This window comes from Hyla sarda, unplaced genomic scaffold, assembly GCF_029499605.1.
Source record: "Hyla sarda isolate aHylSar1 unplaced genomic scaffold, aHylSar1.hap1 scaffold_647, whole genome shotgun sequence".
Taxonomy (NCBI): Eukaryota; Metazoa; Chordata; class Amphibia; order Anura; family Hylidae; genus Hyla; species Hyla sarda.
The window spans coordinates 37,854-54,796 of record NW_026610662.1 but is presented as its reverse complement, the minus strand read 5'-3'; the positions used below and the strand labels follow the sequence as shown (position 1 = coordinate 54,796).

The following is a 16,943-nucleotide window of genomic DNA, read 5'->3' as shown; positions in this document are numbered from 1 at the left end:
GTTTTTCTCCTTTTCGCCTCTTTTCTGGGCGTATTATTCTTCTTTTTCTTCTTTTTTTTCGTCTAATGCATACCCCATCAGTGCAGCAATGCTTATTCAATACCGCCAGCAGATGGAGACACTGGGGGATAATTTTCTAAGGATTTATACTGATTTTTCCTGTCTGAATTTGTCGCACAGAAAGTTGCAGGCCAAATATGTGTGACATTTCTGCGACTTTAGCTTCTAGAGCATTTTTACAACATTATACATAGGTGCTGAATACATAAAAAGTGACTGTTCAGCGACAGACAAGTCGCATCGGCTGAAAGTAGGCCAGAATGTCAGTCCATGTTGGAGCAGGTTTAGATACAGTCTAAAGTATAGATCTCAAAGTCTGTGAACAGAATTTAGCAAGGGCCTCGCACCTTCTGATGCATCAGGTAGGTGCACAATAGCATAGCCTAACCCTCTGTACTTTGGTCTATATTGATGCGGGACATAGACAGCCAGCTGATGACCAATCCATTAGTGCAATGGATGGCTGGAAGCATTTGTCTTTGCCTTTGCAATACCACAGAAGCAATGCATGGTCAATGTACAGCAATGACACACCTGTGTGAACAGCCAGGAGACCCCCCCCCCATGTTATGTTACATAGTTACATAGTTAGTACGGTCGAAAAAAGACATATGTCCATCAAGTTCAACCAGGGAATTAAGGGGTAGGGGTGTGGCGCGATATTGGGGAAGGGATGAGATTTTATATTTCTTCATAAGCATTAATCTTATTTTGTCAATTAGGAACATTCAGCACCCACCCGCTATCAAGGCAGCTGCCTATCATGTCATGCCCTACCTGCACAGGTGTGCTGGCTACTCAAATGATCCAATTAAGGAGGCCATTTAGTCAGCAGCAGCAGAAGTCCTGTGCCTGGACGCTCCAACAGCGGCCAGACACAAGCAGAAGCAGCAGAAGCAGCAGCAGCAGCACCACCTTTTGTTTTTTGGCTGCAGCAGCAAGGCCCACAGGGCTGGCTAGCTGGCTAGCCAGCAAGCAGGTAGCAATGAAAGTAGGAATCTTTCTTTTTAACCCTGTAAGGGGGTGGTGCACTGTACCCGAAGATACTGCCATATCGGGTCAATGCATAGGGCGACGGAAGCAAGCTTCGAAATCGGCCCCCGTTCTCAAAAATCCATTTAATATATGGTCCCCAGATAGGGGACGTATCAGATATTAAACTGATAAGAACAGATACTACACTTGATCTTAGCCAAAAGGCCGAGAAGCGATAACCGTGAAAGGGGCGGGCCCAACAAGGTCCCCTTCATGGGCACTATCACTGCTTGCTGTCAGGGAGGCTGCCAGACAATTTTCCATGCACACTCTGGGCTGGGGGGCAGTCAACCACCAGTACACACAGCAGAACCTAAACCCATACGGGCCATTGCACTCCCACGGGGCCTTTTTAAATGCAATCCATAACCCGGATTTGCCAGGAACCCTTCTTACTCCTCCTACTTGCATGTGACACTGGGCTTAGGATCTGCATAGGAAACACACACACAAGCACACACCTACCTTTGTTGCCTGCAGATGCCTCCTTGGCTGTCCCCAAACGGTATCAAACCAACACCCACGGGAAGCTGTAAGCATAGAGGACATGCCTGCACCCCATTGGACTTACCTGTGTGGGTTAAATCCGGGTTATTTGACAACCTATGCGGTGATGGTTCCTGCTCAGGCAGAGCAGTGCTGATGCTCCTCATAAAGCTGTCGCTGCTGTGAAGGTTCTAGGTGACATCACAAATCCCTATGGTTACATACACAACAAAGCTGGGTTGTTTGTTGTTTACACTCTGCAAGGCCTGTGGAAGTGAGTGACATCATAGCACTGTAGTTCTGAGGGTTCTAGATGGATGCAACAATCTCCTGTTGCTTCTATGAAGGCCATAATAGACGACATCACCAAACAGCTCCATAGTCACATACACAGCAAAGGAGAGATGTTGTTTTACACCTAGTGATGTCAGTTGGTATTGAGTGACATCACAGCACAGTGCTAAGGCTCCTGGCCTGGACACAGCAGCGGCTGCAATATCTCAACGGAGAATACGTTTATATATATGTGTGTGTGTGCGCGTATATATATATATATATATATTATATATATATATATTTCTCACGCCGAAATCACTTTAAACCCATTTCCACCTTTTTTTCCCTTCTCTTCCTCTTACTTTTTTTTCACGTTTTTTTTACGTTTTTCTCCTTTTCGCCTCTTTTCTGGGCGTATTATTCTTCTTTTTCTTCTTTTTTTTCGTCTAATGCATACCCCATCAGTGCAGCAATGCTTATTCAATACCGCCAGCAGATGGAGGACACTGGGGGATAATTTTCTAAGGATTTATACTGATTTTTCCTGTCTGAATTTGTCGCACAGAAAGTTGCAGGCCAAATATGTGTGACATTTCTGCGACTTTAGCTTCTAGAGCATTTTTACAACATTATACATAGGTGCTGAATACATAAAAAGCGACTGTTCAGCGACAGACAAGTCGCATCGGCTGAAAGTAGGCCAGAATGTCAGTCCATGTTGGAGCAGGTTTAGATACAGTCTAAAGTATAGATCTCAAAGTCTGTGCACAGAATTTAGCAAGGGCCTCGCACCTTCTGATGCATCAGGTAGGTGCACAATAGCATAGCCTAACCCTCTGTACTTTGTCTATATTGATGCGGGACCATAGACAGCCAGCTGATGACCAATCCATTAGTGCAATGGATGGCTGGAAGCATTTGTCTTTGCCTTTGCAATACCACAGAAGCAATGCATGGTCAATGTACAGCAATGACACACCTGTGTGAACAGCCAGGGAGAACCCCCCCCCCCCCCATGTTATGTTACATAGTTACATAGTTAGTACGGTCGAAAAAAAGACATATGTCCATCAAGTTCAACCAGGGAATTAAGGGGTAGGGGTGTGGCGCGATATTGGGGAAGGGATGAGATTTTATATTTCTTCATAAGCATTAATCTTATTTTTGTCAATTAGGAACATTCAGCACCCACTCCGCTATCAAAGGCAGCTGCCTATCATGTCATGCCCTACCTGCACAGGTGTGCTGGCTACTCAAATGATCCAATTAAGGAGGCCATTTAGTCAGCAGCAGCAGAAAGTCCTGTGCCTGGACGCTCCAACAGCGGCCAGACACAAGCAGAAGCAGCAGAAGCAGCACCACCTTTTGTTTTTTGGCTGCAGCAGCAAGGCCCACAGGGCTGGCTAGCTGGCTAGCCAGCAAGCAGGTAGCAATGAAAGTAGGAATCTTTCTTTTTAACCCTGTAAGGGGGTGGTGCACTGTACCCCGAAGATACTGCCATATCGGGTCAATGCATAGGGCGACGGAAGCAAGCTTCGAAATCGGCCCCCGTTCTCAAAAATCCATTTAATATATGGTCCCCAGATAGGGGACGTATCAGATATTAAACTGATAAGAACAGATACTACACTTGATCTTAGCCAAAAGGCCGAGAAGCGATAACCGTGAAAGGGGGCGGGCCCAACAAGGTCCCCTTCATGGGCCACTATCACTGCTTGCTGTCAGGGAGGCTGCCAGACAATTTTCCATGCACACTCTGGGCTGGGGGCAGTCAACCACCAGTACACACAGCAGAACCTAAACCCATACCATTATTGCTAAGCAGCAAGACAGGGGCCCATTGCACTCCCACGGGGCCTTTTTAAATGCAATCCATAACCCGGATTTGCCAGGAACCCTTCTTACTCCTCCTACTTGCATGTGACACTGGGCTTAGGATCTGCATAGGAAACACACACACAAGCACACACCTACCTTTGTTGCCTGCAGATGCTCACTTGGCTGTCCCCAAACGGTATCAAACCAACACCCACGGAAGCTGTAAGCATAGAGGACATGCCTACACCCCATTGGACTTACCTGTGTGGGTTAAATCCGGGTTATTTGACAACCTATGGCGGTGATGGTTCTGCTCAGGCAGAGCAGTGCTGATGCTCCTCATAAAGCTGTCGCTGCTGTGAAGGTTCTAGGTGACATCACAAATCCCTATGGTTACATACACAACAAAGCTGGGTTGTTGTTGTTTACACTCTGCAAGGCCTGTGGAAGTGAGTGACATCATAGCACTGTAGTTCTGAGGGTTCTAGATGGATGCAACAATCTCCTGTTGCTTCTATGAAGGCCATAATAGACGACATCACCAAACAGCTCCATAGTCACATACACAGCAAAGGAGAGATGTTGTTTACACACCTAGTGATGTCAGTGGTATTGAGTGACATCACAGCACAGTGCTAAGGCTCCTGGGCCTGGACACAGCAGCGGCTGCAATATCTCAACGGAGAATACGTTTATATATATGTGTGTGTGTGCGCGTATATATATATATATATATATATATATATATATATATATATTTCTCCGCCGAAATCACTTTTAAACCATTTCCACCTTTTTTTCCCTTCTCTTCCTCTTACTTTTTTTTCCACGTTTTTTTACGTTTTTCTCCTTTTCGCCTCTTTTCTGGGCGTATTATTCTTCTTTTTCTTCTTTTTTTTCGTCTAATGCATACCCCATCAGTGCAGCAATGCTTATTCAATACCGCCAGCAGATGGAGACACTGGGGTATAATTTTCTAAGGATTTATACTGATTTTTCCTGTCTGAATTTGTCGCACAGAAAGTTGCAGGCCAAATATGTGTGACATTTCTGCGACTTTAGCTTCTAGAGCATTTTTACAACATTATACATAGGTGCTGAATACATAAAAAGCGACTGTTCAGCGACAGACAAGGTCGCATCGGCTGAAAGTAGGCCAGAATGTCAGTCCATGTTGGAGCAGGTTTAGATACAGTCTAAAGTATAGATCTCAAAGTCTGTGCACAGAATTTAGCAAGGGCCTCGCACCTTCTGATGCATCAGGTAGGTGCACAATAGCATAGCCTAACCCTCTGTACTTTGGTCTATATTGATGCGGGACATAGACAGCCAGCTGATGACCAATCCATTAGTGCAATGGATGGCTGGAAGCATTTGTCTTTGCCTTTGCAATACCACAGAAGCAATGCATGGTCAATGTACAGCAATGACACACCTGTGTGAACAGCCAGGAGACCCCCCCCCCCCCATGTTATGTTACATAGTTAACATAGTTAGTACGGTCGAAAAAAGACATATGTCCATCAAGTTCAACCAGGGAATTAAGGGGTAGGGGGTGTGGCGCGATATTGGGGAAGGGATGAGATTTTTATATATTTCTTCATAAGCATTAATCTTATTTTGTCAATTAGGAACATTCAGCACCCACCCGCTATCAAGGCAGCTGCCTATCATGTCATGCCCTACCTGCACAGGTGTGCTGGCTACTCAAATGATCCAATTAAGGAGGCCATTTAGTCAGCAGCAGCAGAAGTCCTGTGCCTGGACGCTCCAAACAGCGGCCAGACACAAGCAGAAGCAGCAGAAGCAGCAGCAGCAGCACCACCTTTGTTTTTTGGCTGCAGCAGCAAGGCCCACAGGGCTGGCTAGCTGGCTAGCCAGCAAGCAGGTAGCAATGAAAGTAGGAATCTTTCTTTTTAACCCTGTAAGGGGGTGGTGCACTGTACCCGAAGATACTGCCATATCGGGTCAATGCATAGGGCGACGGAAGCAAGCTTCGAAATCGGCCCCCGTTCTCAAAAATCCATTTAATATATGGTCCCCCAGATAGGGGACGTATCAGATATTAAACTGATAAGAACAGATACTACACTTGATCTTAGCCAAAAGGCCGAGAAGCGATAACCGTGAAAGGGGCGGGCCCAACAAGGTCCCCTTCATGGGCACTATCACTGCTTGCTGTCAGGGAGGCTGCCAGACAATTTTCCATGCACACTCTGGGCTGGGGGGGCAGTCAACCACCAGTACACACAGCAGAACCTAAACCCATACCATTATTGCTAAGCAGCAAGGACAGGGGCCCATTGCACTCCCACGGGGCCTTTTTAAATGCAATCCATAACCCGGATTTGCCAGGAACCCTTCTTACTCCTCCTACTTGCATGTGACACTGGGCTTAGGATCTGCATAGGAAACACACACACACAAGCACACACCTACCTTTGTTGCCTGCAGATGCCTCCTTGGCTGTCCCCCAAACGGTATCAAACCAACACCCACGGAAGCTGTAAGCATAGAGGACATGCCTACACCCCATTGGACTTACTGTGTGGGTTAAATCCGGGTTATTTGACAACCTATGGCGGTGATGGTTCTGCTCAGGCAGAGCAGTGCTGATGCTCCTCATAAAGCTGTCGCTGCTGTGAAGGTTCTAGGTGACATCACAAATCCCTATGGTTACATACACAACAAAGCTGGGTTGTTGTTGTTTACACTCTGCAAAGGCCTGTGGAAGTGAGTGACATCATAGCACTGTAGTTCTGAGGGTTCTAGATGGATGCAACAATCTCCTGTTGCTTCTATGAAGGCCATAATAGACGACATCACCAAACAGCTCCATAGTCACATACACAGCAAAGGAGAGATGTTGTTTACACCTAGTGATGTCAGTGGTATTGAGTGACATCACAGCACAGTGCTAAGGCTCCTGGGCCTGGACACAGCAGCGGCTGCAATATCTCAACGGAGAATACGTTTATATATATGTGTGTGTGTGCGCGTATATATATATATATATATATATATATATATATATATATATATATTTTCTCCGCCGAAATCACTTTTAAACCCATTTCCCACCTTTTTTTCCCTTCTCTTCCTCTTACTTTTTTTTCACGTTTTTTAAGTTTTTCTCCTTTTCGCCTCTTTTCTGGGCGTATTATTCTTCTTTTTCTTCTTTTTTTTCGTCTAATGCATACCCCATCAGTGCAGCAATGCTTATTCAATACCGCCAGCAGATGGAGACACTGGGGGATAATTTTCTAAGGATTTATACTGATTTTTCCTGTCTGAATTTGTCGCACAGAAAGTTGCAGGCCAAATATGTGTGACATTTCTGCGACTTTAGCTTCTAGAGCATTTTTACAACATTATACATAGGTGCTGAATACATAAAAAGTGGACTGTTCAGCGACAGACAAGTCGCATCGGCTGAAAGTAGGCCAGAATGTCAGTCCATGTTGGAGCAGTTTAGATACAGTCTAAAGTATAGATCTCAAAGTCTGTGAACAGAATTTAGCAAGGGCCTCGCACCTTCTGATGCATCAGGTAGGTGCACAATAGCATAGCCTAACCCTCTGTACTTTGGTCTATATTGATGCGGGACATAGACAGCCAGCTGATGACCAATCCATTAGTGCAATGGATGGCTGGAAGCATTTGTCTTTGCCTTTGCAATACCACAGAAGCAATGCATGGTCAATGTACAGCAATGACACACCTGTGTGAACAGCCAGGAGACCCCCCCCCCATGTTATGTTACATAGTTACATAGTTAGTACGGTCGAAAAAAGACATATGTCCATCAAGTTCAACCAGGGAATTAAGGGGTAGGGGTGTGGCGCGATATTGGGGAAGGGATGAGATTTTATATTTCTTCATAAGCATTAATCTTATTTTGTCAATTAGGAACATTCAGCACCCACCCGCTATCAAGGCAGCTGCCTATCATGTCATTGCCCTACCTGCACAGGTGTGCTGGCTACTCAAATGATCCAATTAAGGAGGCCATTTAGTCAGCAGCAGCAGAAGTCCTGTGCCTGGACGCTCCAACAGCGGCCAGACACAAGCAGAAGCAGCAGAAGCAGCAGCAGCAGCACCACCTTTTGTTTTTGGCTGCAGCAGCAAGGCCCACAGGGCTGGCTAGCTGGCTAGCCAGCAAGCAGGTAGCAATGAAAGTAGGAATCTTTCTTTTTAACCCTGTAAGGGGGTGGTGCACTGTACCCGAAGATACTGCCATATCGGGTCAATGCATAGGGCGACGGAAGCAAGCTTCGAAATCGGCCCCCGTTCTCACAAAATCCATTTAATATATGGTCCCCAGATAGGGGACGTATCAGATATTAAACTGATAAGAACAGATACTACACTTGATCTTAGCCAAAAGGCCGAGAAGCGATAACCGTGAAAGGGGCGGGCCCAACAAGGTCCCCTTCATGGGCACTATCACTGCTTGCTGTCAGGGAGGCTGCCAGACAATTTTCCATGCACACTCTGGGCTGGGGGGCAGTCAACCACCAGTACACACAGCAGAACCTAAACCCATACCATTATTTGCTAAGCAGCAAGACAGGGGCCCATTGCACTCCCACGGGGCCTTTTTAAATGCAATCCATAACCCGGATTTGCCAGGAACCCCTTCTTACTCCTCCTACTTGCATGTGACACTGGGCTTAGGATCTGCATAGGAAACACACACACAAGCACACACCTACCTTTGTTGCCTGCAGATGCCTCCTTGGCTGTCCCCAAACGGTATCAAACCAACACCCACGGGAAGCTGTAAGCATAGAGGACATGCCTGCACCCCATTGGACTTACCTGTGTGGGTTAAATCCGGGTTATTTGACAACCTATGGCGGTGATGGTTCTGCTCAGGCAGAGCAGTGCTGATGCTCCTCATAAAGCTGTCGCTGCTGTGAAGGTTCTAGGTGACATCACAAATCCCTATGGTTACATACACAACAAAGCTGGGTTGTTGTTGTTTACACTCTGCAAGGCCTGTGGAAGTGAGTGACATCATAGCACTGTAGTTCTGAGGGTTCTAGATGGATGCAACAATCTCCTGTTGCTTCTATGAAGGCCATAATAGACGACATCACCAAACAGCTCCATAGTCACATACACAGCAAAGGAGAGATGTTGTTTACACCTAGTGATGTCAGTGGTATTGAGTGACATCACAGCACAGTGCTAAGGCTCCTGGGCCTGGACACAGCAGCGGCTGCAATATCTCAACGGAGAATACGTTTATATATATGTGTGTGTGTGCGCGTATATATATATTATATATATATATATATATATATATTTCTCCGCCGAAATCACTTTTAAACCCATTTCCACCTTTTTTTCCCTTCTCTTCCTCTTACTTTTTTTTCACGTTTTTTTACGTTTTTCTCCTTTTCGCCTCTTTTCTGGGCGTATTATTCTTCTTTTTCTTCTTTTTTTTCGTCTAATGCATACCCCATCAGTGCAGCAATGCTTATTCAATACCGCCAGCAGATGGAGACACTGGGGGATAATTTTCTAAGGATTTATACTGATTTTTCCTGTCTGAATTTGTCGCACAGAAAGTTGCAGGCCAAATATGTGTGACATTTCTGCGACTTTAGCTTCTAGAGCATTTTTACAACATTATACATAGGTGCTGAATACATAAAAAGCGACTGTTCAGCGACAGACAAGTCGCATCGGCTGAAAGTAGGCCAGAATGTCAGTCCATGTTGGAGCAGGTTTAGATACAGTCTAAAGTATAGATCTCAAAGTCTGTGCACAGAATTTAGCAAGGGCCTCGCACCTTCTGATGCATCAGGTAGGTGCACAATAGCATAGCCTAACCCTCTGTACTTTGGTCTATATTGATGCGGGACATAGACAGCCAGCTGATGACCAATCCATTAGTGCAATGGATGGCTGGAAGCATTTGTCTTTGCCTTTGCAATACCACAGAAGCAATGCATGGTCAATGTACAGCAATGACACACCTGTGTGAACAGCCAGGAGACTCCCCCCCCCCCCATGTTATGTTACATAGTTACATAGTTAGTACGGTCGAAAAAAGACATATGTCCATCAAGTTCAACCAGGGAATTAAGGGGTAGGGGTGTGGCGCGATATTGGGGAAGGGATGAGATTTTATATTTCTTCATAAGCATTAATCTTATTTTGTCAATTAGGAACATTCAGCACCCACCCGCTATCAAGGCAGCTGCCTATCATGTCATGCCCTACCTGCACAGGTGTGCTGGCTACTCAAATGATCCAATTAAGGAGGCCATTTAGTCAGCAGCAGCAGAAGTCCTGTGCCTGGACGCTCCAACAGCGGCCAGACACAAGCAGAAGCAGCAGAAGCAGCAGCAGCAGCACCACCTTTTGTTTTTTGGCTGCAGCAGCAAGGCCCACAGGGCTGGCTAGCTGGCTAGCCAGCAAGCAGGTAGCAATGAAAGTAGGAATCTTTCTTTTTAACCCTGTAAGGGGGTGGTGCACTGTACCCGAAGATACTGCCATATCGGGTCAATGCATAGGGCGACGGAAGCAAGCTTCGAAATCGGCCCCCGTTCTCAAAAATCCATTTAATATATGGTCCCCAGATAGGGGACGTATCAGATATTAAACTGATAAGAACAGATACTACACTTGATCTTAGCCAAAAGGCCGAGAAGCGATAACCGTGAAAGGGGCGGGCCCAACAAGGTCCCCTTCATGGGCACTATCACTGCTTGCTGTCAGGGAGGCTGCCAGACAATTTTCCATGCACACTCTGGGCTGGGGGGCAGTCAACCACCAGTACACACAGCAGAACCTAAACCCATACCATTATTGCTAAGCAGCAAGACAGGGGCCCATTGCACTCCCACGGGGCCTTTTTAAATGCAATCCATAACCCGGATTTGCCAGGAACCCTTCTTACTCCTCCTACTTGCATGTGACACTGGGCTTAGGATCTGCATAGGAAACACACACACAAGCACACACCTACCTTTGTTGCCTGCAGATGCCTCCTTGGCTGTCCCCAAACGGTATCAAACCAACACCCACGGGAAGCTGTAAGCATAGAGGACATGCCTGCACCCCATTGGACTTACCTGTGTGGGTTAAATCCGGGTTATTTGACAACCTATGGCGGTGATGGTTCTGCTCAGGCAGAGCAGTGCTGATGCTCCTCATAAAGCTGTCGCTGCTGTGAAGGTTCTAGGTGACATCACAAATCCCTATGGTTACATACACAACAAAGCTGGGTTGTTGTTGTTTACACTCTGCAAGGCCTGTGGAAGTGAGTGACATCATAGCACTGTAGTTCTGAGGGTTCTAGATGGATGCAACAATCTCCTGTTGCTTCTATGAAGGCCATAATAGACGACATCACCAAACAGCTCCATAGTCACATACACAGCAAAGGAGAGATGTTGTTTACACCTAGTGATGTCAGTGGTATTGAGTGACATCACAGCACAGTGCTAAGGCTCCTGGGCCTGGACACAGCAGCGGCTGCAATATCTCAACGGAGAATACGTTTATATATATGTGTGTGTGTGCGCGTATATATATATATATATATATATATATATATATATATATATATTTCTCCGCCGAAATCACTTTTAAACCCATTTCCACCTTTTTTTCCCTTCTCTTCCTCTTACTTTTTTTTCACGTTTTTTTACGTTTTTCTCCTTTTCGCCTCTTTTCTGGGCGTATTATTCTTCTTTTTCTTCTTTTTTTTCGTCTAATGCATACCCCATCAGTGCAGCAATGCTTATTCAATACCGCCAGCAGATGGAGACACTGGGGGATAATTTTCTAAGGATTTATACTGATTTTTCCTGTCTGAATTTGTCGCACAGAAAGTTGCAGGCCAAATATGTGTGACATTTCTGCGACTTTAGCTTCTAGAGCATTTTTACAACATTATACATAGGTGCTGAATACATAAAAAGCGACTGTTCAGCGACAGACAAGTCGCATCGGCTGAAAGTAGGCCAGAATGTCAGTCCATGTTGGAGCAGGTTTAGATACAGTCTAAAGTATAGATCTCAAAGTCTGTGCACAGAATTTAGCAAGGGCCTCGCACCTTCTGATGCATCAGGTAGGTGCACAATAGCATAGCCTAACCCTCTGTACTTTGGTCTATATTGATGCGGGACATAGACAGCCAGCTGATGACCAATCCATTAGTGCAATGGATGGCTGGAAGCATTTGTCTTTGCCTTTGCAATACCACAGAAGCAATGCATGGTCAATGTACAGCAATGACACACCTGTGTGAACAGCCAGGAGACCCCCCCCCCCCCCCATGTTATGTTACATAGTTACATAGTTAGTACGGTCGAAAAAAGACATATGTCCATCAAGTTCAACCAGGGAATTAAGGGGTAGGGGTGTGGCGCGATATTGGGGAAGGGATGAGATTTTATATTTCTTCATAAGCATTAATCTTATTTTGTCAATTAGGAACATTCAGCACCCACCCGCTATCAAGGCAGCTGCCTATCATGTCATGCCCTACCTGCACAGGTGTGCTGGCTACTCAAATGATCCAATTAAGGAGGCCATTTAGTCAGCAGCAGCAGAAGTCCTGTGCCTGGACGCTCCAACAGCGGCCAGACACAAGCAGAAGCAGCAGAAGCAGCAGCACCACCTTTTGTTTTTTGGCTGCAGCAGCAAGGCCCACAGGGCTGGCTAGCTGGCTAGCCAGCAAGCAGGTAGCAATGAAAGTAGGAATCTTTCTTTTTAACCCTGTAAGGGGGTGGTGCACTGTACCCGAAGATACTGCCATATCGGGTCAATGCATAGGGCGACGGAAGCAAGCTTCGAAATCGGCCCCCGTTCTCAAAAATCCATTTAATATATGGTCCCCAGATAGGGGACGTATCAGATATTAAACTGATAAGAACAGATACTACACTTGATCTTAGCCAAAAGGCCGAGAAGCGATAACCGTGAAAGGGGCGGGCCCAACAAGGTCCCCTTCATGGGCACTATCACTGCTTGCTGTCAGGGAGGCTGCCAGACAATTTTCCATGCACACTCTGGGCTGGGGGGCAGTCAACCACCAGTACACACAGCAGAACCTAAACCCATACCATTATTGCTAAGCAGCAAGACAGGGGCCCATTGCACTCCCACGGGGCCTTTTTAAATGCAATCCATAACCCGGATTTGCCAGGAACCCTTCTTACTCCTCCTACTTGCATGTGACACTGGGCTTAGGATCTGCATAGGAAACACACACACAAGCACACACCTACCTTTGTTGCCTGCAGATGCCTCCTTGGCTGTCCCCAAACGGTATCAAACCAACACCCACGGGAAGCTGTAAGCATAGAGGACATGCCTGCACCCCATTGGACTTACCTGTGTGGGTTAAATCCGGGTTATTTGACAACCTATGGCGGTGATGGTTCTGCTCAGGCAGAGCAGTGCTGATGCTCCTCATAAAGCTGTCGCTGCTGTGAAGGTTCTAGGTGACATCACAAATCCCTATGGTTACATACACAACAAAGCTGGGTTGTTGTTGTTTACACTCTGCAAGGCCTGTGGAAGTGAGTGACATCATAGCACTGTAGTTCTGAGGGTTCTAGATGGATGCAACAATCTCCTGTTGCTTCTATGAAGGCCATAATAGACGACATCACCAAACAGCTCCATAGTCACATACACAGCAAAGGAGAGATGTTGTTTACACCTAGTGATGTCAGTGGTATTGAGTGACATCACAGCACAGTGCTAAGGCTCCTGGGCCTGGACACAGCAGCGGCTGCAATATCTCAACGGAGAATACGTTTATATATATGTGTGTGTGTGCGCGTATATATATATATATATATATATATATATATATATATATATTTATATATATATTTCTCCGCCGAAATCACTTTTAAACCCATTTCCACCTTTTTTTCCCTTCTCTTCCTCTTACTTTTTTTTCACGTTTTTTTACGTTTTTCTCCTTTTCGCCTCTTTTCTGGGCGTATTATTCTTCTTTTTCTTCTTTTTTTTCGTCTAATGCATACCCCATCAGTGCAGCAATGCTTATTCAATACCGCCAGCAGATGGAGACACTGGGGGATAATTTTCTAAGGATTTATACTGATTTTTCCTGTCTGAATTTGTCGCACAGAAAGTTGCAGGCCAAATATGTGTGACATTTCTGCGACTTTAGCTTCTAGAGCATTTTTACAACATTATACATAGGTGCTGAATACATAAAAAGCGACTGTTCAGCGACAGACAAGTCGCATCGGCTGAAAGTAGGCCAGAATGTCAGTCCATGTTGGAGCAGGTTTAGATACAGTCTAAAGTATAGATCTCAAAGTCTGTACACAGAATTTAGCAAGGGCCTCGCACCTTCTGATGCATCAGGTAGGTGCACAATAGCATAGCCTAACCCTCTGTACTTTGGTCTATATTGATGCGGGACATAGACAGCCAGCTGATGACCAATCCATTAGTGCAATGGATGGCTGGAAGCATTTGTCTTTGCCTTTGCAATACCACAGAAGCAATGCATGGTCAATGTACAGCAATGACACACCTGTGTGAACAGCCAGGAGACCCCCCCCCCCCCCCATGTTATGTTACATAGTTACATAGTTAGTACGGTCGAAAAAAGACATATGTCCATCAAGTTCAACCAGGGAATTAAGGGGTAGGGGTGTGGCGCGATATTGGGGAAGGGATGAGATTTTATATTTCTTCATAAGCATTAATCTTATTTTGTCAATTAGGAACATTCAGCACCCACCCGCTATCAAGGCAGCTGCCTATCATGTCATGCCCTACCTGCACAGGTGTGCTGGCTACTCAAATGATCCAATTAAGGAGGCCATTTAGTCAGCAGCAGCAGAAGTCCTGTGCCTGGACGCTCCAACAGCGGCCAGACACAAGCAGAAGCAGCAGAAGCAGCAGCAGCAGCACCACCTTTTGTTTTTTGGCTGCAGCAGCAAGGCCCACAGGGCTGGCTAGCTGGCTAGCCAGCAAGCAGGTAGCAATGAAAGTAGGAATCTTTCTTTTTAACCCTGTAAGGGGGTGGTGCACTGTACCCGAAGATACTGCCATATCGGGTCAATGCATAGGGCGACGGAAGCAAGCTTCGAAATCGGCCCCCGTTCTCAAAAATCCATTTAATATATGGTCCCCAGATAGGGGACGTATCAGATATTAAACTGATAAGAACAGATACTACACTTGATCTTAGCCAAAAGGCCGAGAAGCGATAACCGTGAAAGGGGCGGGCCCAACAAGGTCCCCTTCATGGGCACTATCACTGCTTGCTGTCAGGGAGGCTGCCAGACAATTTTCCATGCACACTCTGGGCTGGGGGGCAGTCAACCACCAGTACACACAGCAGAACCTAAACCCATACCATTATTGCTAAGCAGCAAGACAGGGGCCCATTGCACTCCCACGGGGCCTTTTTAAATGCAATCCATAACCCGGATTTGCCAGGAACCCTTCTTACTCCTCCTACTTGCATGTGACACTGGGCTTAGGATCTGCATAGGAAACACACACACAAGCACACACCTACCTTTGTTGCCTGCAGATGCCTCCTTGGCTGTCCCCAAACGGTATCAAACCAACACCCACGGGAAGCTGTAAGCATAGAGGACATGCCTGCACCCCATTGGACTTACCTGTGTGGGTTAAATCCGGGTTATTTGACAACCTATGGCGGTGATGGTTCTGCTCAGGCAGAGCAGTGCTGATGCTCCTCATAAAGCTGTCGCTGCTGTGAAGGTTCTAGGTGACATCACAAATCCCTATGGTTACATACACAACAAAGCTGGGTTGTTGTTGTTTACACTCTGCAAGGCCTGTGGAAGTGAGTGACATCATAGCACTGTAGTTCTGAGGGTTCTAGATGGATGCAACAATCTCCTGTTGCTTCTATGAAGGCCATAATAGACGACATCACCAAACAGCTCCATAGTCACATACACAGCAAAGGAGAGATGTTGTTTACACCTAGTGATGTCAGTGGTATTGAGTGACATCACAGCACAGTGCTAAGGCTCCTGGGCCTGGACACAGCAGCGGCTGCAATATCTCAACGGAGAATACGTTTATATATATGTGTGTGTGTGCGCGTATATATATATATATATATATATATATATATATATATATATATATATATTTCTCCGCCGAAATCACTTTTAAACCCATTTCCACCTTTTTTTCCCTTCTCTTCCTCTTACTTTTTTTTCACGTTTTTTTACGTTTTTCTCCTTTTCGCCTCTTTTCTGGGCGTATTATTCTTCTTTTTCTTCTTTTTTTTCGTCTAATGCATACCCCATCAGTGCAGCAATGCTTATTCAATACCGCCAGCAGATGGAGACACTGGGGGATAATTTTCTAAGGATTTATACTGATTTTTCCTGTCTGAATTTGTCGCACAGAAAGTTGCAGGCCAAATATGTGTGACATTTCTGCGACTTTAGCTTCTAGAGCATTTTTACAACATTATACATAGGTGCTGAATACATAAAAAGCGACTGTTCAGCGACAGACAAGTCGCATCGGCTGAAAGTAGGCCAGAATGTCAGTCCATGTTGGAGCAGGTTTAGATACAGTCTAAAGTATAGATCTCAAAGTCTGTGCACAGAATTTAGCAAGGGCCTCGCACCTTCTGATGCATCAGGTAGGTGCACAATAGCATAGCCTAACCCTCTGTACTTTGGTCTATATTGATGCGGGACATAGACAGCCAGCTGATGACCAATCCATTAGTGCAATGGATGGCTGGAAGCATTTGTCTTTGCCTTTGCAATACCACAGAAGCAATGCATGGTCAATGTACAGCAATGACACACCTGTGTGAACAGCCAGGAGACCCCCCCCCCCCCCCATGTTATGTTACATAGTTACATAGTTAGTACGGTCGAAAAAAGACATATGTCCATCAAGTTCAACCAGGGAATTAAGGGGTAGGGGTGTGGCGCGATATTGGGGAAGGGATGAGATTTTATATTTCTTCATAAGCATTAATCTTATTTTGTCAATTAGGAACATTCAGCACCCACCCGCTATCAAGGCAGCTGCCTATCATGTCATGCCCTACCTGCACAGGTGTGCTGGCTACTCAAATGATCCAATTAAGGAGGCCATTTAGTCAGCAGCAGCAGAAGTCCTGTGCCTGGACGCTCCAACAGCGGCCAGACACAAGCAGAAGCAGCAGAAGCAGCACCACCTTTTGTTTTTTGGCTGCAGCAGCAAGGCCCACAGGGCTGGCTAGCTGGCTAGCCAGCAAGCAGGTAGCA

General features: G+C 45.9%; 7 non-coding genes across 7 annotated transcripts; all 7 read right to left on the bottom strand.

Moving 5' to 3' along the window:
- Positions 1–1,081: 1,081 nt before the first annotated feature.
- LOC130342288 (U2 spliceosomal RNA) lies at positions 1,082–1,272 on the bottom strand. The gene has a single exon (XR_008881957.1). It is a non-coding gene; the product is annotated as a U2 spliceosomal RNA (small nuclear RNA).
- A 2,053-nt stretch (positions 1,273–3,325) lies between these two features.
- LOC130342255 (U2 spliceosomal RNA) lies at positions 3,326–3,517 on the bottom strand. The gene has a single exon (XR_008881932.1). It is a non-coding gene; the product is annotated as a U2 spliceosomal RNA (small nuclear RNA).
- A 2,088-nt stretch (positions 3,518–5,605) lies between these two features.
- On the bottom strand, positions 5,606–5,797 carry LOC130342259 (U2 spliceosomal RNA). The gene has a single exon (XR_008881936.1). It is a non-coding gene; the product is annotated as a U2 spliceosomal RNA (small nuclear RNA).
- A 2,086-nt stretch (positions 5,798–7,883) lies between these two features.
- LOC130342258 (U2 spliceosomal RNA) lies at positions 7,884–8,075 on the bottom strand. Its single transcript, XR_008881935.1, has one exon. It is a non-coding gene; the product is annotated as a U2 spliceosomal RNA (small nuclear RNA).
- A 2,078-nt stretch (positions 8,076–10,153) lies between these two features.
- LOC130342287 (U2 spliceosomal RNA) lies at positions 10,154–10,344 on the bottom strand. Its single transcript, XR_008881956.1, has one exon. It is a non-coding gene; the product is annotated as a U2 spliceosomal RNA (small nuclear RNA).
- A 2,078-nt stretch (positions 10,345–12,422) lies between these two features.
- LOC130342286 (U2 spliceosomal RNA) lies at positions 12,423–12,613 on the bottom strand. Its single transcript, XR_008881955.1, has one exon. It is a non-coding gene; the product is annotated as a U2 spliceosomal RNA (small nuclear RNA).
- A 2,094-nt stretch (positions 12,614–14,707) lies between these two features.
- Positions 14,708–14,898, bottom strand: LOC130342285 (U2 spliceosomal RNA). The gene has a single exon (XR_008881954.1). It is a non-coding gene; the product is annotated as a U2 spliceosomal RNA (small nuclear RNA).
- Positions 14,899–16,943: the final 2,045 nt, after the last annotated feature.